This window comes from Portunus trituberculatus, chromosome 42 (assembly GCF_017591435.1).
Source record: "Portunus trituberculatus isolate SZX2019 chromosome 42, ASM1759143v1, whole genome shotgun sequence".
Lineage (NCBI taxonomy): Eukaryota > Metazoa > Arthropoda > Malacostraca > Decapoda > Portunidae > Portunus > Portunus trituberculatus.
Window position 1 is genome coordinate 10,216,938 of NC_059296.1, and position 23,949 is coordinate 10,240,886.

Genomic DNA, 23,949 nt, shown 5'->3' on the forward strand with positions numbered 1-23,949 from the left:
GTTATCGTGGTACACCAACCTAATTATTCAGATGAGTAGTACGTGAAATGGCTGGGGGAGACGAAGGGAGGGTATGGGCAGGGAGGTTAGGGTGGAAGCCTTTATATATAATTAACATATCTGAAACATTTAAGCCTGTATGTTGTGTCCTCCTGAACTATATACCTTTCCTCATCATATTACATGGATAAAGAAAAATGCGTAGTTTTTTTTTCTCTTAGTGTTTAAGTTTTCTCTTGTTTTGTTACATAATCGTAACATTTTGTACATTTTTATCCTTTGAATTTTAATCCTGTCGTTTCTTTTCCGGTGTACGTCCGGTTTCCCTAGTTAGTATTAGTATTTATTTCTATTATATTCAACATTTATCTTTTTTCTTATTCTATCACGTAATAAGACAAGTTTTCATATTCCTTTGAGAACTTAACCACTTTCATTTAATTCAGGACCGTGCTGTACTTTTGAAATCTTATGAGAACTTGGCTGCTTGAATATACCACCACTATGTACCTTTGATACTCCAAAGCCAAATTGTTGTAAAGCGTTAGCGCAAATTTTCTGAGTAGGAAGGCAACGTCTCGTGACTTGCTGCCATTTCATCAAAGTCAGCACCGAGCAACACTTGGCGGACTGCTAGCGTCTGACTTTAATTACTGAAGGAAAAATTAGCACAATCCTGCCTCACGACCGAGACGAAGCACATCACTGAAGTTCCCACCTCAGCAAACCTTTCATAACGCACCTGGGACAACCCTCGCGCTGCCTACTATCCGTGACTTCCAGGGACGTGTTGTAATCCATCCACAACTTATAATTATTTTTTTGTTAACTCTTTCAACTCTTCCACTTTTTTCCCTCCGAAGCAAAACCTACTATTTTGTTTCATCCAGTGCCTTAATATTTTTCATTTTCATTTTCATTGATTGTTCTTGCAATTGATTCAGGCTTCAGCTTAAATATTTTCTTGTCTTTCTTCTCCTCATCTCCCTCCCACCCTTAATCTCTCATTTTCCACTTTCTCTCTCTTCCTTGTTCTCTCTCTCTCTCTCTCTCTCTCTCTCTCTCTCTCTCTCTCTCTCTCTCTCTCTCTCTACTGCTTTTACTCGCTGTTTGCTCAACGAAGCTCCTAACATTTCAATTAAATTATTACGCCATGCTCCTTTTCTTTTTTCCGTGTCCCAATCTGAACATAACGTACCAAAAATATTCCATAGCCGTTGTGTGTGTGTGTGTGTGTGTGTGTGTGTGTGTGTGTGTGTGTGTGTGTGTGTGTGTGTGTGTGTTCAACCTTGGTTTGAAATCAAATAAAGGGTACCGATTTGCCAATTTAGAAAAGCGCACACACACACACACACACACACACACACACACACACACACACACACACATTGCACAGAGAGAGAGAGAGAGAGAGAGAGAGAGAGAGAGAGAGAGAGAGAGAGAGAGAGAGAGAGAGAGAGAGAGAGAGAGAGAGAGAGAGAGAGAGAGAGAGAGAGAGAGAGAGAGAGAGAGAGAGAGAGAGAGAGAGAGAGAGAGAGAGAGGGAGAGAGAAAGAGAAATCAAGTAAAATTATAAAGAAATAACAAGGAAAACCAAATATACCATAAAAAAAATAAGCAGATGTTATAGGAAAAAAAGTTACAAGATCTGTCAAAACCTCCCCGGCGGCTGAGAATCAAGCTTTGCTCTAGTTTGTATTCCCTGTGAGCCGTACTGTATAATGACGCCTATACGTTTCCTCTGTTGTAGGAGACGTGGCTGGAACATTATTATGAAATTCACGTGAAGCTTATGACTTGCAAAAAGAAAAAAAAAATTCTCCGTAACTGTGAGGCATTTGATTTTCCTCCCTCCTCTATAGATCCTAAAAAAAAAAATTGATGGTTTTGTCTTGCGATATTTGATTTGTTAAGGGTTAATGGAAGAAGTAAGGGTAAAATGAAAAAATGTGAAGTAGAAATATTTATATTCCGGTGGAAGCTAAAGATGACTATTCAAGTCTGTTCATTTAGGACTACATGGAAACTTTAAAATGTAAGGAATTTCTTAACTTCCGTTTCGATGCAGTAGTGCTGTTCATTGATCATTACAGAGAATCTTCCAAAGAAGGCAACCAAAAGTAAAAAAAAAAAAAACCGGTAAAATATTAGGTTGAAAAACTGAACTCGCCCGAACAGGGACTTGAACCCTGGACCCTTAGGTTAAAAGCCTAATGCTCTACCGACTGAGCTATCCGGGCTACGTGTAAGTGAACTATTATTAATTATTAAAATTAAGTTATCTTTAATGACTGTATAAAGAAAAAATACAGAAATTAGCTGCACTATTTTTTTTTTTTTTTTAAGTGTTTGAGGACACCGCGACAAACTCATTTTGGGAAAGTCACAATATTGCCAGATCTCACACGGGGCTTTCTCTATTAATAACATTATTAATAATCATGGTAATAAGGATGGTAACACTATTAATTAACTACTGCATTCATATAGGGAGAAAATCACTTTGCTAGTACATAGATATATTCGATTATTATCATCATTATTATTATCACCGTCATCATGTTCATCATAATCATCATCAAAACATAGTATAGGGCCAGGGAGAACGAGGGATAGAGGGAGGGAGTGGTTGGAATGAAGGAATGAGGGAAGGAGGGAAGGAGGCGCCGAGGGAGGTGAAGGTAATTCCCGGGATGATGAGTGTGAATCTTGTTTTCAATCTTAATTTAATATCCTCCCCAGCGGTTTGAGAGAACCTTATATGGTGGACTGCTCCTCCGCCTTTTCCTTCTTCCACTGACATTTCTACTCCCCTCCTCCTCCTCCTCCTCCTCCTCCTCCTCCTCCTCCTCCTCCTCCTCCTCCTCCTCCTCCTCCTCCTCTTTCTCCTTCTGCTTCTTCTGCTTCTTTTTTCTCCTTCTCTTCTTCCTCCTCCTCCCTCTCCTCCTCCTCCTCCTTTTCTTCTTCTTCCTCTTATTCCTTCTCTTCTTCCTCCTCGTCCTCCTCCTCCTCCTCCTCCTCCTCCTAATCTTAGCTAACGTATTATTTTACAGTTCATGGATTTTCTTTTCTTTATCAATGTTTTGTGTTTTCTTAGTTATTTTTTTAAGAGAGACCTTTTCCTTCGAATTAATATGTGCGTTGGTCTATTTATTTCATGATATTTTCTTTCGTGATGTAAGGTATTTTTATTATTATTATTATTATTATTATTATTATTATTATTATTATTATTATTATTATTATTATTATTGTATTTATTTTTCTTCATGACAATTTCTTTATTATGTTATCGCAACGCCGTTTCTCATGCGCGATGCTGTATTTGATTTTCAGTATTGTCTTCTTTCAAACATTTCCTCAATCTCGCGTGTATATTTTTCCTCTACTTTTTTTTCTCGCATGTTTAAGTTATCAGTGTCCTTTCCTTCTGTCTCTTCGTAGCTGGGAGTTTTCATCTTCATGCCCTTTTGTTTCTCTCTCTCTCTCTCTCTCTCTCTCTCTCTCTCTCTCTCTCTCTCTCTCTCTCTACGTGCATCCATCTATTCGTTCACTCATTCACCTTTGTTTCCGTGTGTGCTTTCCTTTCCTTTTCCCTCAATTTGCTTCTTCCATTTTCTGTATCGATTTCATTTTCTATATTCCCTTCGGGGCCCCTTCCTTTCTTCCTCCTCGTATTTCATCTCGCCCTTTTTCATTCTGCTTTCCCTGTTCCATTCCAGCGTCGGCCTTGTGACTTTCCATCGCACATCCCTTTCCTCTTTTTAAATCATCCTCTCCCCTTCCCTCGTGCTCCCGTATCCGCCCCTCTCCCTTCCTGTTAAACCATTTCTTGCCCTGACAGCTGACTTTAAAGATTTCAGAGGGAGGCGGTAGGCTTAGGGCGTGTACAGGGTTGAGGGGGGGAGTGGGGAATGTCCTCCTCCTATATAGGCTTCGTTTGCATCTCCCATATTAAAAACATATTGCGCCAGTGCTGTATCGGTTTTTTGTCCTGGTATTTATTTTTATTCTTTTTTTTCTGTAAGCTACGTGTAGTACTACGATGTGTGTGTGTGTGTGTGTGTGTGTGTGTGTGTGTGTGTGTGTGTGTGTGTGTGTGTGTGTGTGTGTGTGTGTGTGTGTGTTACTATTTATCTTTTAATAGTGCATTCAATTTCATGTTCATGGTCAGTATGTCTTACTGAGAATGTGTGTAAAGGAGTGTTTGGTGACATTACAGAGAGAGAGAGAGAGAGAGAGAGAGAGAGAGAGAGAGAGAGAGAGAGAGAGATATACACACACAGACAGTCAGACGCCCATCACATAATTCAGGCTTTCCGTGGTTGTGAATATTTGATGAGGAGATCATAAAGTGTGTGGCTTGTGGCGTATTGGACGAGTCTCTCTCTCTCTCTCTCTCTCTCTCTCTCTCTCTCTCTCTCTCTCTCTCTCTCTCTCTCTCTCTCTCTCTGTAATGTCACCAAACACTCCTTTACACACATTCTCAGTAAGACATACTGACCATGAACGCTGAACTATTTTCTCTTATTTTGCTTTCACCATTCGAGGTCCATCGATTTTATTAGTGCCTATAAGTCGCGGAGATAATAATGCAATGTCGTGAATCCTCTTAGGGGTTGTTTGCAGGCACGTTACGCTCCGGCCCTTGTTGCCTCTGCACTCGAGAAGGTGAAGCTTATGGGTAATGGCGGTCGGTATGGCGCCCGAGACACTACTTGAAAGTAAAAAGAAGAATTGACCAAAGAAAATGAGCGTAAAAAGGGGCAGCGGAACGTGCATTAAACAGTGAACTCGTGACGTTTCCGAGACGCCAAGATTTATGAAGCCATTTATATTCGAGGAGGCTGCTGCGCCGCCCCAAGTTTAACAAGAGCCGGTGGGACTAATGGAGTACACTGTCTGTGGACTGCCGCCACGGACGTGCTCACGCTAACTACTTCCAATATTCGGGGAGAAAGAAAAAGTTTGTAAACAATGATAACTTTTGATGGGGTGCCCTGAGACGACCCTTCCTTCCTTCCTTCCTTCCTTCCTTCCTTCCTTCCTTCCTTCTTTCCTTCCTTCCCTCCTTCCCATCACCTCCCTCTTTCATTTTCTCTTTTCCTGCCTCTTCGTAGGCCCAACTCTGCGCTAGGCTGGGTCGTACACAAAACTTTTTTTGATGAGGTCGAAATTTAATTTTTCACAAAATGATTTCGGTTAGAAAGACATCTATTTCAGAAATTGCCGCGTGAGTAAATCTCGGCAAGTTGGATGTGGACAAAGTAGGCTGAGATTACATCTTAATACGTTTTGTCGGGGAAACGTAAACATATTTACAAGTAATGCTTACGAAATGACAAAAGTGCATATAAGAGAAAAATGCATAAAAAATGGTAGATACGCATAAAATATACGAGTAGATGGGATGGAAGGAATCTCTGGCTACCCGTAAATGGAGTTCCCTTCAATCTAGCAGCGAGGAGTACTGCTCGCTGGGTGCCGTAAGTGCGTGGCTGAGTGACTGACTGACTCCCTAACTCCTTAAGCGAGACTGACTCCATCCACTCATTTCCTTCATGCAGACGGGAGGCGGCTGGCCATTTACGTGTAACTGAGGAGGGATTTATTATTCAGGTGTGGAGATTGAGAGAGTGCCGGTGAATTGGTTGAGAGAGAGAGAGAGAGAGAGAGAGAGAGAGAGAGAGAGAGAGAGAGAGAGAGAGAGAGAGAGAGAGAGAGAGAGAGAAAGCTTAGAAATAAACGTGATGGACATGAAATATCGCTGCCTCTCTTCTGTCCTCTTCTATCTTTCATACGTGAATGACATGGTTAAGAAGAGGAGGTGAGAGACGCCCTGAAATATAGAGTAGAGGTCAAGGTCAAGGTACTATTGAGGTGGAAAAAGATGGGATGAATAGTGGATTAGCTTATCTGGTCAATTCGTTCACCCTATATGTGGGTTATTTTCCCGCTACGAATAAAAAAAGTAAAACGGCAAGGAAGTTTGAGTTTATGAATAAGATATACTCCTCGTGGTTTTTGTGACGTGAGAGGAAGGCGTCTTGTGTCTTAGAATACCTGACTCTAGAAGAAGAAAGTGAAAAGTGGCAGGGCCGTAGAATGGTAGATAGAGACTCTGCTATTTCTACACAGTTGAGGGAGATCCAATTAAGGGACAGGCCTTGAAACAGAGACGAGTTACCGGGAGAGGAGCACGGAGAAAGGCTGGTACGGAAGGGACAAAAAACAAAGGTAAAGGGTAGGAAGGTGAACAAGAAAGAGGGAAGAGGGAACATATAGCTCGAAAAACAGGTATTTGGAGTCGTTGTTTCTAAAGTATAGCATCATGTATTGGTGGTGAGATAATGGTGTCTGCTTGGGTACGAGTTACAGTGCGAAAAAAAAAAGATAAAAAAGGAAGAGGAGAGTGGAGAAGGAGGTAAACATACAAAATGAAAGCTTGTATTGTCATCGAGGGGAGAAGACAGGTATCGAAGGAGTGTAAGGTGAAGGAATAGATGTAAATAAGAAGAGGAGGAAAATACGGAAAAAAATATAGATTCATGAGAGGATAAAAGACGAGGTGTATTTAAAGGAAAGAACAAAAAATATATGCGGAAATTATACACGTTAGAGGCAAAGGAGAAGCGATGATGGGGTAATAAGGGACGGAAGCAAGTCTAGATGAAGTGAAAAATATGAGAAATAACTGGTCATATGCGTTGAGGTGCAAGGCTGAATATAATCGAATATGAAAATGACTTGAGATTAAAAAAAAGAACAATGACAGACATGATACAAGCTGAAGAAGTGAGACAATATGAGAGGAAGAGGGACGAAAGATAAATAGCAAGAGGTGACGTGAGTGAAGCAAGACTAAAGACTGGTGAGTATAAGGAAGGTCCGTGTGAAGGTCATTGTTCACTCACCTGCAGGAGGAAGACTATGAGTGTAATGAAGGACTTTTTACCTTTAATTACGCGTCGTAGTCATGAGAAGGTGCTAATTATTTCCTCTCATGAAATGCTGTCATTGGAATAGCAAATGGAATCTCGTTAACTGGGCCTAAGCTGATATTAGGTGTTTTACTGTGTGGTAATTTATTTTGCCCGGGAACAGTGTCACATTAGTTGATGGATAATTAAGAGCATTATCTGAACATAACTCGATGAACTAGATACCTCTAAGCAATCTGTCAAGGGAAGGTTAATGAAATGCAACTTTTTTAATCCTCTTGACCGAAAATAATGTGCTGCAAGAGAATGATGTGCTTAGACTACGTGTGTTATTTAGTGAAATGGTGCTTCGTGGTGCTCTGGTTGTGTATTTGTCCCAGTAGTCATGAAGGTTTAGTTTGATATTTTTTTACCTGGATTATCTAATGCCTCCTTGTGTGTGTGTGTGTGTGTGTGTGTGTGTGTGTGTGTGTGTGTGTGTGTGTGTGTGTGTGTGTGTGTGTGTGTGTGTGTGTTTCCGTCACCTGAATATGCTGCTGCGGTCAGACCTACAGTTACATGTATGACGCAGTAGTGTGAAAGAGGGATGAGTTTGTCACGGAGACGAAGAAAAGGAAAGGCAGTAGTGAGGAGAATTAGAGCTTGGATCGTTATAGGGAAAAGTATTAGGAGTCCAGAGGAAGATGAAGGATGGACAGTAGTGAGGAGAATTATAGATCGCCATGAAAGGAGATCAGTAAGAAGAAGAATTAGAGGATATCTAAAGGAAGGAGCGTATGAATGGAGAAGGAGAGGACAGTCACAGTAGCAAGGAGAGTCATTAGAGCAGGGAGAACCATTGGGAAGATAATGAAGGGTTGGTAGGGAAGCAGTAACCTGTCGCCGTGGCACTTACCTGTCTGAGGGAGGTACCTGGGCATAATTAGTGGATGTATTTGTGATAATTACCCGTTTGAGGTGAGGCAACATTCATGGCAGCCGCCGCCCCGCCATTATTGTCATTCGCCTCATGTTCATTGAGTTAAGTTCATTCATTACCGTCGCTCGTCACTTGTCCGTCGACCTTGAGTGTGTGTGTGTGTGGGGGGGGCTGGCGAGAAGGGAGAAATTATTTGGTGTTTGTGTGGTTATCTGTTTAAACATCCGCCACCAACACGGATGAATTAAGAGTCGTGTGTGTCATCATCCGTTTTTCTTTTTTTTTTTTCTAATCTGCTTAAAAGTTATTAAGTTGCTTTTTATCTCTGCTGTGTTTTGATTCGATTTTATTTTGTGTTGTCGAGGTTGAATCGGTTGGTCGGTGTGTTTATCCCTTTTGTTGGCGACGCACGTGCAAATGTAGCGTGTATGTTGTGGGTTTGCGATCTGTGTGTGTGTGTGAGCTGTGCTTATCGTAGATCACACAAAACAAATGCAGCAATTCGTGGTGGCTTCGATGTTTTCAATGTATGCAAAAGTAAAATGCTAAATACATAAATAAATATAAAAAATAAACGAAAACGAAAATACATTTAAAAATCCTTGTATAGTAGTTACATTTTTTTTATTTCGTTTAATCTTTTTAAATATGTTTTTCTGCCCTGCACATGAGTAAAGTTACGTGAATAATGAAGCAAGACAACTCGTCCTAAGCCTGAAGGGAATAATTAGATAAAGAGTAAATAGAGACTCACGCTTTTCCTCACGTACACACGCAGACACTTTTGTTAACGTGCGCCACGAGAGGAATATTAAATGTTAGATGTTTCTCATTTTTTTTTTATCATATTTTCTGTCATATCCATATCAGCTCCCTCACGTTTTCTTTGCCCGTGTCTCCCCTTCCTTACTTTTTTACCTTCCTCAATTTTCAATCTACTCTGCCTCTTTTCTATTCTCTCTGGCCGCGTCTGTGGACTACCCTCTTATTTATGTCCCTTTCTTAAATCCACTTCCCCAGAGCTATTCTCCACTGTTGCCACACTTCACTTATCTTTCATTCGTTTATTTATTTTCATCTCTCTCCCTCTCAGTGCCACCATCCTTTTCACATATTCCTCCACGATCCCTTCTATTCCTTCTCTTTTTTCCTATTTTTTTTATGCAATCTTTCCAGTGTGTTGAATTTCCTTGTATTTCCATATTCTTTTAGACCACAATAAATCCTTTCAACGATCTGAATATTCACAATGCTCGTCACTATGGGTATATATATTATTATCAGTCATCACCTTAACATCCCTTTTCGTAAACTCAGTCAGTCACATCTGTCTTTGCAACACCAATTTAAATCCTAAAAAAAAAAGAAGCAGGACCTCCATCAAATTTCTCACCATTTAAACTTATAAACAGCACATCCGCACCCACCCACACACACACACACACACACACACACACACACACACACACACACACACACACACACCTCAAGGCTAAATCGCCACGAGGAGCAATGGAGTTATAAGGAAAGAAGTTCTGGCGAGGAAAACACGAGTCTATTAAAACTTGGTAGTTGCCTCCACCGGCGCGGCTGAGACGGAGGGGGAGCAGAGCAGAGGAGTGAGTGCCTGCCGCTCTCCTGTTTCCTCCAACTCCACATAAATACCGAAAATTTTCTTTGGGGGCTTGAGGATTTTGCAGGAAATTCCCACTGCTTTTTTTGGGGAGGTTAACTTTGCTCTCCCTTTCTCCCTCTTTGTGTGCCTTCCTCCCACCCCCCCTCTTGCTCCCTCCCTGGTATGTTGTGGATGAGGAGTAGGAGGAGGAGGAGGAGGCAGTGGTGGTGGTGGTGCAGAAGGACACGGCATTGAAGTTTGAGAAAGATACTGTCACAGAGAGACACTGAGCGAGAGGAGAAAGATGAGAAGGAGGAAGACGAGAAGGAAAGTGGTGATAATGGAATAAATGAGAGGAAGAATGAGGAAAAAAATAAGAGGAGGAGGGGAAGGAGGAAGAAGAGGATGAGAAAGGAGGGTATTAAGAGAAGGAGGAGGAGGAAAAGGAGTAGAAAGTGTTAAAGGAAGAAGGGGAAAAGACGAACTCGAAAAAAAAAAAGAAAATGAGGCTAAGAGTAACAAACATGAATGAAAAGGCAAGAAAAAACAAGAATAACAAGAATGATGATAAGAAAAAAAACAAAAATAAGATATAAAGAAATAAAAATAAGAGCACCAACACCACCACCACCACCACCACCACTAAAATCCACAAATAGTGAGAAATACATGTTAAAAAAAGGCGTCAGCAGTAACAAGTCAGTGAGGAAGGAGTAAAGAGTCCCATTGGCAGTATTAATGTGGTAACCTCTATCCGGGCCATCCATAATACACAAAGGCTGCTCCTGACATTTCGACACCGGAAGACGACGATTTACAGAGTTAGACGGTGACATTTGTTGATCCGTCTCTTTTACGTACGAGTTGTAGTAGACTCTCACTAATTTACGGGATCACGGTATTGTATTTTTTTTTTCTACTTTTTTTAATGAGAGAGAGAGAGAGAGAGAGAGAGAGAGAGAGAGAGAGAGAGAGAGAGAATATCACCACCACCACCACCAACAACATCACCACCACCTCCATTATTAACTCAATCTCTGAGGCATTATACCTTTGCTTTTTCTACCATTCAAGCTAATTTATTGAAGAGTCAATTTCCCCACTAGTTCCTTATTTATCAGTCCACATTCACCCCTTTTCAATCACTTATTTACACTCTGATAGATACATTTCTTTTCCTCTAAAATTTGTTGATCTATACTAGAATCATTTATTCACTACATTAATCTTCCTTATTTATTTCTACCTAACTATCTCTTCCCGGCACTAGGCAACGCTCACCGGCGGCTCTCGGGGCGTGGTGTAATTCTAGAGTCGATAATTCGCATGTTTTTGTCTGGCAAGTGGCGATCGATAGGAGTCTCGGAGAATTCCTTTGATGTCAGCTGACTACCTCAAGGTCTTCGTTAAGCATAATGGAATGTTTGATGTGAAGATGGTTTAGAGAGAGAGAGAGAGAGAGAGAGAGAGAGAGAGAGAGAGAGAGAGAGAGAGAGAGAGAGAGAGAGAGAGAGAGAGAGAGAGAGAGAGAGAGAGAGAGCCACAGATCATACTTTATTTACCACCTCGCGCATGCAGTACATGATGAACCCGTCACTCACACCTGCTCCGCCCTCAGCAATGTATAATTAATATATCACGTAACGGCGCGGTAACTGAGAAAATTAATGCGAATAATGGATTTTTAGTACCTAACAGCTGCAGGCAGGAAAAAAAAAAAGAAGTTAACACGAACGACACCGAAACAGTACCCCTGGCAGTGAGAGAAACACAACCAAAGTCGTTAAAATGTAGCAGGAAAGTTCCCCAAGTGTCCAGTGTGAATGGTGTTACTAATTCATTTCAATGAGACTTTATGCGGAGGAAATATTGAAGTGATAGGATGTTTCTGAAAAAAAAGAAATTAGTATGTTCTATATTTCCTACCAAAAAGCGTAATGGAAATAAAAAAAAAAATGCTTCGTCATACTAAGCAAATGCAATTGTAGAATGAGCTAGCAAAATTTTTCCATCACAACGCATGAAAGAGCAAATATGTTAACATGTTCTTACATTACTGAGATGTACATGACAGAAACGAAAGCCTGGAAGATGAATCAACAATGTAATGGACGGAGACACTATGGATATATCTGGAATATTTTATCAGAGAGTACCATGAAGAAAGAAAGATAGTCTCCCTTCACCTGAATGAACGGAAAAATACTGAAAGAGTGGAAGCAGAGCAGACAGTCTAATGGAAGGAGACGGTGGAATGAAGGCAAGGGGAGGAATGAGACATGCATTAAGGAAGTTCAAAGGCTACTTATGGCACTGGAATACGAGAGCAGGATACTTCTTTTAAGAATTTCGTACCCTGAGTATTAGGCGCTTCGGGGAATCTATAAACCATGTATTTGTAAGCCAGGCACTGCAGGGATCCGGGTGTAACGTGTGTACAGTATCTCAAGGACTCTATTCGCATAACAAAACAAAAGCAACACTCCAGCAAATAAAAGAAAATAAATAATCTCAATATATTCAAAGAGAGAACGAGACAGAGAAAGAGAGCTATTACAACTGCACTGCAAGATAATAGCAAGAAAAGATTAAAAAAATAAAGCCAAACCAAATAAGATCAAACGGGAAATGAAACACGTGATAAGAAACAAAAGAAATAAGATATAAAAAAAAATCGACTGAGGAGAGAACAAGAGGAAAGGATGTGTGATGAAAAAAAAGAAAGAGAGAGAGAAAAGAAAGAAGAAAGAGGCAGAAAAAAAGATGGTCAGGAAGAAAATAGCCAGGAAAAGTAAGATGAGGGAAAAGCTGAGGTGGCGTGTAGATCAAAGTGAAGACCAGACTAGATGTAAATTGAGAAAAGCGATCTGAGAGAAGAGAGATGAGACGAGACAAGAATAAAGAGAAATAGACGGAGGAGGAGGAGGAGGAGGAGGAGGAGGAAGAGAAGGAAGGAGCACACGGAGGGAGAGAAAGAAGTGTTATGTGAAACGCACCAAAACCAGCGAGAAAAGGGAATTAAAAAGGGTGAGTGTGTGCAAGAGAGAGAGAGAGAGAGAGAGAGAGAGAGAGGCATTAATAAGGTAAAGAAAGGAGGGTTGGCTGCTGTACGTACTCCACCTTCCCCTATGAGTTAAGCCAACTTCTTCCCGCTTAATTAAGACGAATATCCCCTGAAATAAAAAGTTAAAACATTGGGAAGCGTTTTATTTGCTGTGTAAATTGAGGCGGAAATTTGAGTTCCTGAGTGTGTATGACGGAAAGAGAGCGAGAGAGAGAGAGAGAGAGAGAGAGAGAGAGAGAGAGAGAGAGAGAGAGAGAGAGAGAGAGAGAGAGAGAGAGAGACTAACTATGTATACATCACTTCTATTTGTCTGAAAGTTAATTAATGGCGTAGTTTATGTTTACTCTCTATCTGTGTTTATGTTTCCCTGTGTTGATTTATTGTTCAATCTGTCTACCGTGCTAGGTGTCTAATTTACATGTCTATAGATATATAATTCCTATCCATCTGCTGGTGTGAAGTGGGTTGTTCCTATGTCATTACCGTGTACATTTATTATTTCATTAGTATTGGTGCGTCTGTTTATTCGCTAGTCGTGGTTTAATATGATAAATAAAGTATGGGTTTTTTGTTCTCTATGTGTGTGTGTGTGTGTGTGTGTGTGTGTGTGTGTGTGTTTGGGGTTTGTCTTCCTGTATGTGTTTGGATATCATGAATTTGCTAGTTTGTTGTGTGTGTGTGTGTGTGTGTGTGTGTGTGTGTGTGTGTGTGTGTGTGTGTGTGTGTGTGTGTGTGTGTGTGTGTTTGGGGTTGTCTTCCTGTATGTGTTTGGATATCATAAATTTGCTAGTTTGTTCTGTGTGTGTGTGTGTGTGTGTGTGTGTGTGTGTGTGTGTGTGTGTGTGTGTGTGTGTGTGTGTGTACAATATCATAAAAAAAAAAGTCCCAAACACAAATAATCTGTAGCTAAAAGAGTCTTACACTGTTTCTTGCACGTGTGAGTGGCTGATTGGGTTACTGGCTGAATGACAGACTGTCTGGCTAGCTGTCTGACTGGCTGGCTGGTGAATGGTGGTAGTGGTGGTAGCAGTGGCAGTGGCGGTGGTGGTGGTGGTGGTAGTGGGACCAGCCAGCTCGATAGTCACTCTTTATAGGTGACACATTAACCATTAATATGCTAATAACACGTGTATGTATCCCTCTCCAGTCACGCCCACTCTATTCTTCTCCCAAATCCCCTCCCTTGGCTCACGTTCCTTTCTCCTCTTCCATCCCTCCTCTCTCTCCCCCCCCTCTCTCTCTTTTCTCTCTCTAGCTCCAATTTTTTATCATTATTTTTACATGTATGACCTGGATTCATTATTTTTCTCCTTGTCCGTTGTAATTTATTATATTTTCACCTGCGTTGTAGTGCTGGAGATGCAAAAATGCGACGTTCGTTTATTAGGTTTTCCTTTAATACAGTGTTGCATTGCATTAGCCAGCCTCGACCAGATTATATTTTTTTTAACTCATGAAATAATTACGTTTCGCTTCATTTTTCTCGTGAATTACATGATATCTCCTTTTAGTTTTTATTCTGAGTGAGTTTTCGTTTCATACTTTCACTTCTTTCTCTGCTCTGAGGTGTTTAAGAGAAAAATGAGTCGGATGAAGAAAGAAGGGGAAAAAATAGGAGGGAGGATGAAAGCGGATGGAAAAATTTGAAAGGATGAAGGAAAAATGAGAACGAGTATGAGGCAACGGCGAAAAATGGAGAGAGAGAGAGAGAGAGAGAGAGAGAGAGAGAGAGAGAGAGAGAGAGAGAGAGAGAGAGAGAGAGAGAGATGTTGACTGGAAAATGAAAACAAAAATAGAGAATAGCAAAAAAAAAATCTAGAAATACATGAATCGATAGAACAATGAAGAGGCTAACTTTAAAAATTGAAAACTACGTGAAAGGAGAAAACCAGGAAAGAATAAAAGAAAAGTTGGGAAAGATAAATACAGATAGAAGAAAAGAAGGCGGAAAAAGAAGAGAAAGAGGGGGAGGAGGAGGAGGAGGAGGAGGAGGGGAGAAACTTTTGAATATTTGACGTATGGTACTAGGAACGACAAGACACGGGAAAAAAAATATATGAGGAAGACAGCGGAGGGAGTAGGAAATAAAGAAAAAGAACGAAAAGGAAAACTGTTAGAGATTTAGACGAAGGTGAAAGGGTAGATGGAGATGATGGGAAGTCCTTCAACTAGTAAAATAGACGAAAAACTCAAATAGAAGGAGAATGTGAAAGAAGAAAGTGAAAAGATGGACGGATGATAAAAATGTGGAATAGTGGAGTGGAAGATGGATATAAAAGAGATGGTCTGAATAGAAAACAATGTAAAAGTGGAATAAATAATGGAATACCACGGTAGGAGAATGGAAGGTGAAGAGGTGGTGGAAGAGACGGGAAGGTAAAAGGGAAAGAAAACACTAAATAGGAATGAGTGATTATGAAAGTGTAAGATAGAGGAGGATGAGGTAAAGGTGGTGGTTAAAGAAAAGTGGCGGTGTAAGTAGAGGTGTAAGTGTAGTGGAGGAAGAGGTGGATGGAGTGTGGAGGCGCTGAGTCCCTCGGGGGATCATTAATGTGGAGCCGCGTGACTAAGATAATTGGAGAGCAGCGCCACACACCTCTAATGAAACTCTCGCTTCTTACCTCCACCTCTGAAGCTTTTCCCTCCTCCTCCTCCTTCTCCTCTTCTTCTTCCTCCTCATCTTCTTCATCCTCCTTCTCCTCCACTAGCTCGAGTTTCTTTCATGTCATTTTCTTTTTCACTTTATTCAATATCTCTTAATTATTTATCCGTGTGTGGTTAATGCCATATTTATTTATATATTGGTGGTAATATTTAAATCGTGTACTCTCTCTCTCTCTCTCTCTCTCTCTCTCTCTCTCTCTCTCTCTCTCTCACCACTTACCTAGGTCAGTACTCCTCACGGTACTCACCAGCCATCCACTCTCTCTCTCTCTCCTCCTCTCGCGACCCTTTGAGGTGTTCCAAGAAGAAGGATAAGGAAGGCCGGCCGCTGCTCTGCCTCTTGGGGCGACGGACACAGGTCACAAAGAGAAATTTTTTCCCTCGACTTGAAATACGTGAGAGATTGTATAAATCTTTTCCATTTTTTTTTTCTTTTTGAGGTGAACATTCACGTGCCTTGTAGTACGAGAATTTGTGTGTGTGTGTGTGTGTGTGTGTGTGTGTGTGTGTGTGTGTGTGTGTGTGTGTGTGTGTGTGTGTGTGTGTGTGTGTGTGTGTGTGTGTGTGTGTGTGAGAGAGTGTGGTGAGGGAATTAACTAAATGTATTCACTACGTTTGACGAACACATAAAGAAATTGTCAAGGGTTCCAAGATGGGTGCTGCTATCGGAAGGTAAAACAAACATGAGAGAATGGTTAAGACACCATTTACTATTCCAATAACCAATAACCACCAAACAGCCTCACAAATAACAGAACCTTCTGCAGGAAGGTTGCAGCACTCTGGACTCAGCAGCGACACTCAGCTCGGCTTCCATCCGTCTTGCGTCCCTTCGTCTCGTGTGGCGAGGGCGGGGCAGCACAGCTCCGCCCTTGTAGGTGGCGTTGAAGTGGTAGGCGAAGGAGGCGCAGGAGGAGAAGGGGCGTCAGGTGCACAGCAGTGACGGGAGTCGGAGCGTGGTAAGGAGAGGGTAGCAGCACTCAGGACCAGCCCACGGCTCTGAGGTAACCACGGTGAGAGCAGAGCCAGCCAGCGTAGGAGGAAGTGAGCAGGACGAGGCTCAGCTTCTGTCTGCCGAGGAAGGCGAGCTGCAGGAGCCACGTCAACTCCTACTGACGCTCGAGAAGCCGCGGTGGCCGCTTGAGAAGCTTCGGTGGGTTGCTCAGATGAAGCGCCGAGCAACTGGGTTAATAACGAGCGCCGACGGTCGAGTGTCGGATAGGTGAAGGTCGTTGGCCTCGTTCAGGTGGTAGTTGCCCTCACACAGGCCCCCATAGAAGAATCTACTCCAGGTAGATTATAACAACTACCACATGAAAAGAAAGAACATACATGTTAAGAAAAGGAGGGAGGCACTGGTGAGGTTGGTTTCAAGGCGCCTTAGGCTGGGAGTCTGCTCATTAAATCTGCTCCCACGTTGTCCTTCCCAGCAATATGGACGACTCTGAACCGGTAGGCTTGTAGACTTAAGGCCCATCTCAACACCCTATCATTCTTGCCTTTAAAGGTTTCCAAGTACAACAAGGGCTTGTGGTCCACTTCTAATATGAATTCACGACCTCTGAGATAATAGTCAAAGCGGAGCACACCAAACACAACAGCAAGACACTCACGTTCTATGGTGGAATACCTCTTTTCCCGGTCCAGGAGCTTCCTGCTGGCATAGGCGACAGGATGAGGCACCCCCTGATGGTATTGCAGCAGAACAGATCCTAGTCCGTGACTTGAAGCGTCACTCCGAAGGATGAAAGGGGAACCACAATCTGGAACTTGTAGTACTGGTGTGCTGGACAACACTTGCTTCAGGTGATTGAAGCAGCTCAACGCAGTCTCATCCCAGGCGAGAGGTTCGCGGACTCCTTTCTTCAAGAGGTCAGAGAGTGGTCCGGTGTAGTCTGAAGCCTGGGGAATAAACATCCTATAAAAGGCAATCATACCTAGAAAACTGCGGAGAGCTTTCTTGGACAGAGGGGGAGTTATCCTGCACAGCGCTTCCATCTTGCTGTTCTGAGGTCTCAGCTGTTCTCCGTCTAGTACGAATCCGAGATAGTGGATGGAGTGAACACCGAAGCGGCACTTGGAAGGCTTGGCAGTCAGGTTGTGGGAGCGTAGTCTCTCAAGCGTAGCTCTGAGGGCGCTGATATGCTGAGGCCAATCTGAAGAGTGGACAAATATATTATCAAAGTAGAAAGAAATGTTGGGTAACCCGGCGAGGACAAGACGCATCAGACGGACGTAGGTAGCACATGCTGTGACAAGTCCGAAGGGTAAGCGGCAGAATTCCATGAGACCACGATGAGTTGGAAAGGCAGTTAGGGGTTTGGCTCTGTCTGTCAATGGAATTTGGTAATAAGCCTTGCAGAGGTCAATTTCCGAGAAGTATTTAGCACCAGCGAACATGTGAAGGTCTTCTTCCATATTACAAGACGGCTCAGCGTGGAAGACCGTAACGGAGTTCAATTTCCGGTAATCAATAGCCATCCTGTAGGAACCGTCAGACTTCCGAACCATTACAACAGGACTACAGTGGGGAGAGGAAGACAATTGAATTATCCCTTGTTCCAAAAGGCTATCTACTTCTTCATCAAAGTGAGGTCTAAGGTGAATAGGGACAGGGTACAACCTAGCTTGAATCCTGTTGGTGGTGGTGAGGACAATATCGTGCATGATAGTCGAGGTACAGCCAGGTGTGGTGGAGAATACATCCCTGTAGTCCAGCAGTAAGTCCTCGATGTCGCCTCGTTGTTCCCAGGGCAAGGAGGGATTTATCTCCGGCATACTTGGTGGTGAAGAATCCAGCCATTCATCGGCCGTAATGGGCAGTTCCGTGGAGCTGGCGTCAGGCAATTTCTCCTCCACGACGGGAACGGTGCTGTCCTGGGGTTCGCTTGTTTCGAGAGATTGAATCTCGTCGAGAACATGGAGCCTGTTAACAACTGCTCGTCGATGGTATCTTTTAAGTAGATTGGCGTGGTATAGTTTAGGCCCACGAGGCTCGTCTATAAGGTAATCAACATTACCACGTCTTTCAAGGACCTTGTATGGACCATTCCATGCTACCAATAACTTGCTTGTGTGGCTGGGAAGAAGAACTAGTACCTCGTCACCTGGATTAAACTTCCTGTCCTGAGATTTAAGATCAAAATAGGACTTGTAACGGGCAGTACTTACATCAGCTGCTTGAGCAGCAAGCTGGGCACATTCTGACAACTTGTTTCGAAGTTCCAGGACGTATTGGAAGCTGGTTCTTTCTTCTCCCTGGATGTCCTGATTATCCCACAACTCCTTCAACACCGTGAGAGGTCCTCGAACAGAGCGTCCATATAGTAGTTCAAAGGGGGAGAACCCGGTCCGATCACTGGGGATTTCCCTGAGGGCGAAGAGCGTGGGAACGAGGTAACGGTGCCACTCCCTGGGTTTGTCAGCACAGAGCTTGCGCAGAGCTGCCTTGAGAGGACCATGGAGCCTCTCTATGCGTCCATTGCCACTGGGATGGAAAGGAGTTGTGAAAATAGGTTTAACACCAAGCAGCTTATGTAACTCTGATAACAGACTGGAGGTAAACTGAGTTCCTCGATCAGAGAGGATTTCTCTAGGAATTCCTACACGTGCAAATATCACTAGTAAGGCTTCAGCTACTGATACTGAGTCTATGTCCTTAAGTGGCAGGGCCTCTGGAAACCCAGTTGCAAAATCTATTAAGGTAAGAATGTGTCTATGGCCCTCGGAAGATGGAGGAGAAAGAGGTCCAACGAGGTCAATGGCGACTCGGGAAAAAGGCTCGGTGATCACAGGTAGGGGCTGAAGAGGGACAGGACGCACCCGGCCCTTTGATGACATCCGTTGGCACTTGTCACAAGAGCGGCAGTAGGCACGGATATCCGCTCCCATACCTGGCCAAAAGAAATGTTCATAAATTTTCAACTCAGTCTTGCGGTGAGAGAAATGTCCAGCCAAGGGACTCTCGTGGGCCACTGAGAGTATGATCTGGCGACACTCACTTGGGACAACCAGGCATTGTTGGCCTACCTTATTTGGAAGCTGAGAAGTGAGGCACTTGCGGTAGAGAAGCCCATTGACGTACAGGTACTGGAAGGACGACCCGTTCCTGGCTTTCTCAACTTCTCCCGTAGAGGCTTTCTGTCGTACCCCAGTTAAGGAAGGACACGAGGCTTGCAGTTGGTTGAACTCTTGAGGGGTCATGGAGAGAGGCTGAAGTTCTGGAAGTACCAGAGGATGCAGTCTTTTCATCCTTCCGGCACGGGTGGTAACAGCGTGTACTTGGTCAGCCGAAGACACAGTCGAAGCACTGGTAGAAACCTCCGGCTGCAGCTCTGATGACAAGGATGCCCTGCTGGAATCAGGAAGAGGAGCTGGAGAAGGATTAGAGACCTGGGGATCCATAACTCCCGGGATGTTTCCTATCAGAGCGCCAGCAAACTTTATAGGAGCTCTCACCACCTCAGTCCAACCAGTGTAGAAGGGGCAGCGCACGTAGCACTTTACAACTGGGAATTTGTCTACTCTTCCCAAGTAGTCAGCTAGGGAAATCTTGGGACAACTCTCCACATCTACGTCTGGAAGCACCTCTTCTGAGACTACCACACACGAGCAGCCAGTGTCACGGATGATGTTCGAGCTCCAAGATCCGTTAATGGTGCCCGAGACAGAATAGTTTGGGACACTCTTGTCACCAAGGCAAAACCCAACCTTAGGAGTCGACTTACCCGCTTCCCAATCCTTGAAGGCGCGGGATTCTTAGGGCAGCGCGGCCGAATATGGCCGTCTTCTCCACACTGGTGGCACGTAATTTTCTTAGGGGTGGACTGGACAGAGGACTTGCTGGAGTCACCTTGAGATGATGTAGGGCTTACCCCAGAGGCAGCTTTAGAAGTTCCTCGGGAACTAGAAGAGTAGGCTTTCGGGTAGGCGTGACGGGCAGATGACCAGTCGTCGGCAAGCCTTACTGCGTCGGGAAGGTCTGTCGGCCGACGCTCCTTGATGAAAACCCTCAAATCTGGAGAAAGATTAGTCAAAAACTGGTCAAGCAGGATGAATTTTTTAAGACCTTCAAAAGTGTGGGCGACATCAGATGCCTCCGACCATGCCTGGAACAGTCGAGTCAGATGGACAGAGAACTGCTGATAATTTTCCCCAACCCTAATCCTGGCTTGGCGGAACTCCAGACGGTAGTTGTCGGCGGTCTTACTGAACCCAGTGAGGAGAGCTTTCTTCAGAAGAGCGTAATCTTCAGTTATGTCAGCAGACAACGACGTATACAGTTCAGTAGCCTTACCCGTGAGGAGACACCCAAGTCTTGCAGCGTAGCTATCCTTATCAATCTGGAGTAGTTCAGCCACCCTTTCAAAGCGCACGAGGAAGTTGCTTATATCATCTCCCTCTTGATAAGTTGGCAACTTCGGTCCTCTGACGTTCTCACAGGAAGAAGTACTCACTTTTCCTTGACCGGTGCTGCGGGCGAGCTGTATCTCCTTCTCAGCTTGAAGCTTAGCAAGTTGGAAGTCTCTCTCAGCAGCTCTTTCTTCTCTCTCTGCTAGGAGCCGCTTCTCTTCTCTCTCGGTAGCTCGCTGGTCCCTCTCAATAGCTTGTTGTTGTAGAACATACTGACCAAGCTCAGCACCCTCAAGACCCAAAGCATCGGCCTGAGCCTTAAAAACATCAAAGCTAGACATAGCGTGAAATCACAATGTAAATAGATCAAACACTCAAGATATAACCAGACAACCCAACAATAAGAGCAATAAGGACCCAGAGAGAAAAAGATAAGTGAAAGGATAGAAAACCCAAAACAATAAGTGTGGAAGAAACAATGGTAACAAAACAGCCCTGAAAAAGGGCACAAGACAACAGTCAACACAACACTAGGAGTGCTTGTGTAGAACAAAAGTAGTTTCCAACAACACGATTGAAAACAAAAGGGTTACCATCAACAAACCCTACCGCAGGCATACAGGAGCCACAGAAGAACGGTAGAGGATGAACACTTGCTTCCGGGCCGCAGACAGCAAGTGGCGCGCATGGGCGACTTCATAGACCCTTCCAAATAGCAGTTGACCCAATCCTGGCGAGGTCGCCACGTGTCAAGGGTTCCAAGATGGGTGCTGCTATCGGAAGGTAAAACAAACATGAGAGAATGGTTAAGACACCATTTACTATTCCAATAACCAATAACCACCAAACAGCCTCACAAATAACAGAACCTTCTGCAGGAAGGTTGCAGCACTCTGGACTCAGCAGCGACACTCAGCTCGGCTTCCATCCGTCTTGCGTCCCTTCGTCTCGTGTGGCGAGGGCGGGGCAGCACAGCTCCGCCCTTGTAGGTGGCGTTGAAGTGGTAGGCGAAAGAGGCGCAGGAGGAGAAGGGGCGTCAGGTGCACAGCAGTGACGGGAGTCGGAGCGTGGTAAGGAGAGGGTAGCAGCACTCAGGACCAGCCCACGGCTCTGAGGTAACCACGGTGAGAGCAGAGCCAGCCAGCGTAGGAGGAAGTGAGCAGGACGAGGCTCAGCTTCTGTCTGCCGAGGAAGGCGAGCTGCAGGAGCCACGTCAACTCCTACTGACGCTCGAGAAGCCGCGGTGGCCGCTTGAGAAGCTTCGGTGGGTTGCTCAGATGAAGCGCCGAGCAACTGGGTTAATAACGAGCGCCGACGGTCGAGTGTCGGATAGGTGAAGGTCGTTGGCCTCGTTCAGGTGGTAGTTGCCCTCACAGAGAGAGAGAGAGAGAGAGAGAGAGAGAGAGAGAGAGAGAGAGAGAGAGATTAAAGCAAAAAGAAGCTAAACAACATACAAGAAACACAGCAAGGAAACGTAAAACAAGAAAAAAAAAGACTAAACAACGAGGCAAGAGACGGAGAAGAAAGAATACGAATAAGAGGAGGAAAGCAAAGTAAAGCCAACAGAGAAAAAAGTGGAAAGAAGAGGAGAAGGAAGAGGTAGAGAAGGAAACACGTTCGTACCACACAACCACACCCACCAGCCCTAACCATGCACCACCGAGCAGGGCCTGACCAGCAAGCAACCCACGCCCAGGCAGGAAACTCACCACGCTGCTGTAGAGGTCCTCGAAATCCTGATTCAGAGTCACATTTTGGACTCTGGATTGTGTTTGGGATCCGCCAACGTTATAATCCGCCGAGTGGAATGCCCTGAGGTGTGTTTGCGTGCGATTCTCCTAGAGTTCTGCACAAATATGACGACAAGACGCTCCTCGAACGCCGCTCACTCGCTCGCTGGAAAGAGGAAACGGAAAGGATAGAGATGAGAAGAAGGAGTAGGAGGAGGACGAGGAGGAGCACGAGGACGAGGAAGAGATAAGTGGTTTTGTTGGAAGTATGTAATCATCTCTCTGTTTACTGTATACAACTGTGAAGACTGCTGTGTGTGTGTGTGTGTGTGTGTGTGTGTGTGTGTGTGTGTGTGTGTGTGTGTGTGTGTGTGTGTGTCGTCCTTACTAGAGTACGTGCATTAATGTCTCAAAATAATGGACATTTCCCACAAATAAATCATACATCGACGCATAAAATTAGTAAAACGGATCATGGTAGTAATCGTGAAATGTGCCACTTAATATTGATTCTGTAGTCATAAATAACAGAGTACACAGCCAACACTGATACACGGCCACATAATTACTTGTAGAGATTACCATTACTGTAGTGAATTGCGTTATTTTTGGTCTGTTTCGCTCGTATGCTGTAAGAAAGCTACCTCATCACACTCGGTGTCTGGCTGGCTGGCTGGCTGACTGGCTGGCTGGTTGGTTTGCTAGCTGGCTGGTGTTGCGATGCTGGACTGACGTGTTGACCGCCTCCTCTACACCAGCTGGAGGGTGACGCAAATTGGAAGCGATTTGTGTGACCGTGATGGAAATATGAAGCGGCGAAGAAGAGGGAGAAACGGAACAATTGAAAAGAAAGATTTGGGCGATTAGAGGTAGGAATGGAGGAAAAGGAAGGAGACAAAGGAAAAGTACGGAAAAATGGTAAGAAAAAAATACTGGAGAAAAGTGAAAGAGAAAATACATAACAAATGGAGAAGGGAAAATGCGGAGAAGGAGGAGGAGGAGGAAGAGGAAGAGGAGGAAGAGGACTTGGAGAATACGAAGGGAGAGAAGACCTATGTGTGTGTGAGGATAAGCGGTAGTGGCGGTGACAGGTATTACCCTCAGCCGTCACCTGACCGTCCCGTCTCCCGCCACCCGCAAGACCGTCTTTCCCTCCTCATTCAAGACATTGCCTTTCTCCTCTTCCCCCCATCCCCCTCTTCCTCCTCCTCCTCCTCCTCTTCCCTTATTATTTCCCCCTTTTTTCAATCCACTTTTCTTCAACTTTAGCATGAATACTGTATTTCTTTTTATCTCTCTTACACACGTAACAGACGGAAGAGGAAGAATAGAGTAACGGCCTGTCACCGTTGTTCCTGCTGCTCTTTTGAAAAAAAAAAAAAAAAACGGCTAATGACAATTCCTCAGAATTTTTATGTGTTAATTATTGAGTCTTGTTCTTCTTTTCTTTTCTTTTTCTTTGATATATGCAAACTAATGATATTGCTTTATATTGATGTTACCTTGTCTCATTTTTCGTTTTTTTCATGGTGTATATTTTTCATCATAACTTTTTTCCCTTTTAGTTCTCTGATAAACTCTCACATTTTACCATCATCACCATCATCATTACCATTATCATTACAAAAACAACAATAATAATACAAAAAAAAAAAAACATTACCC

The 23,949-nt window shown here is 43.8% G+C and overlaps 1 long non-coding RNA gene and 1 other non-coding gene across 2 annotated transcripts in view; one reads left to right on the forward strand and one right to left on the reverse strand.

The window, feature by feature from the left end:
- Nucleotides 1–23,949, forward strand: part of LOC123517342 — a 569,643-nt gene that overhangs the window by 484,022 nt on the left and 61,672 nt on the right. The gene's annotated exons all lie outside the window — the stretch shown is intronic.
- Nucleotides 2,167–2,239, reverse strand: Trnak-uuu. The gene has a single exon. It is a non-coding gene; the product is annotated as a tRNA-Lys (tRNA).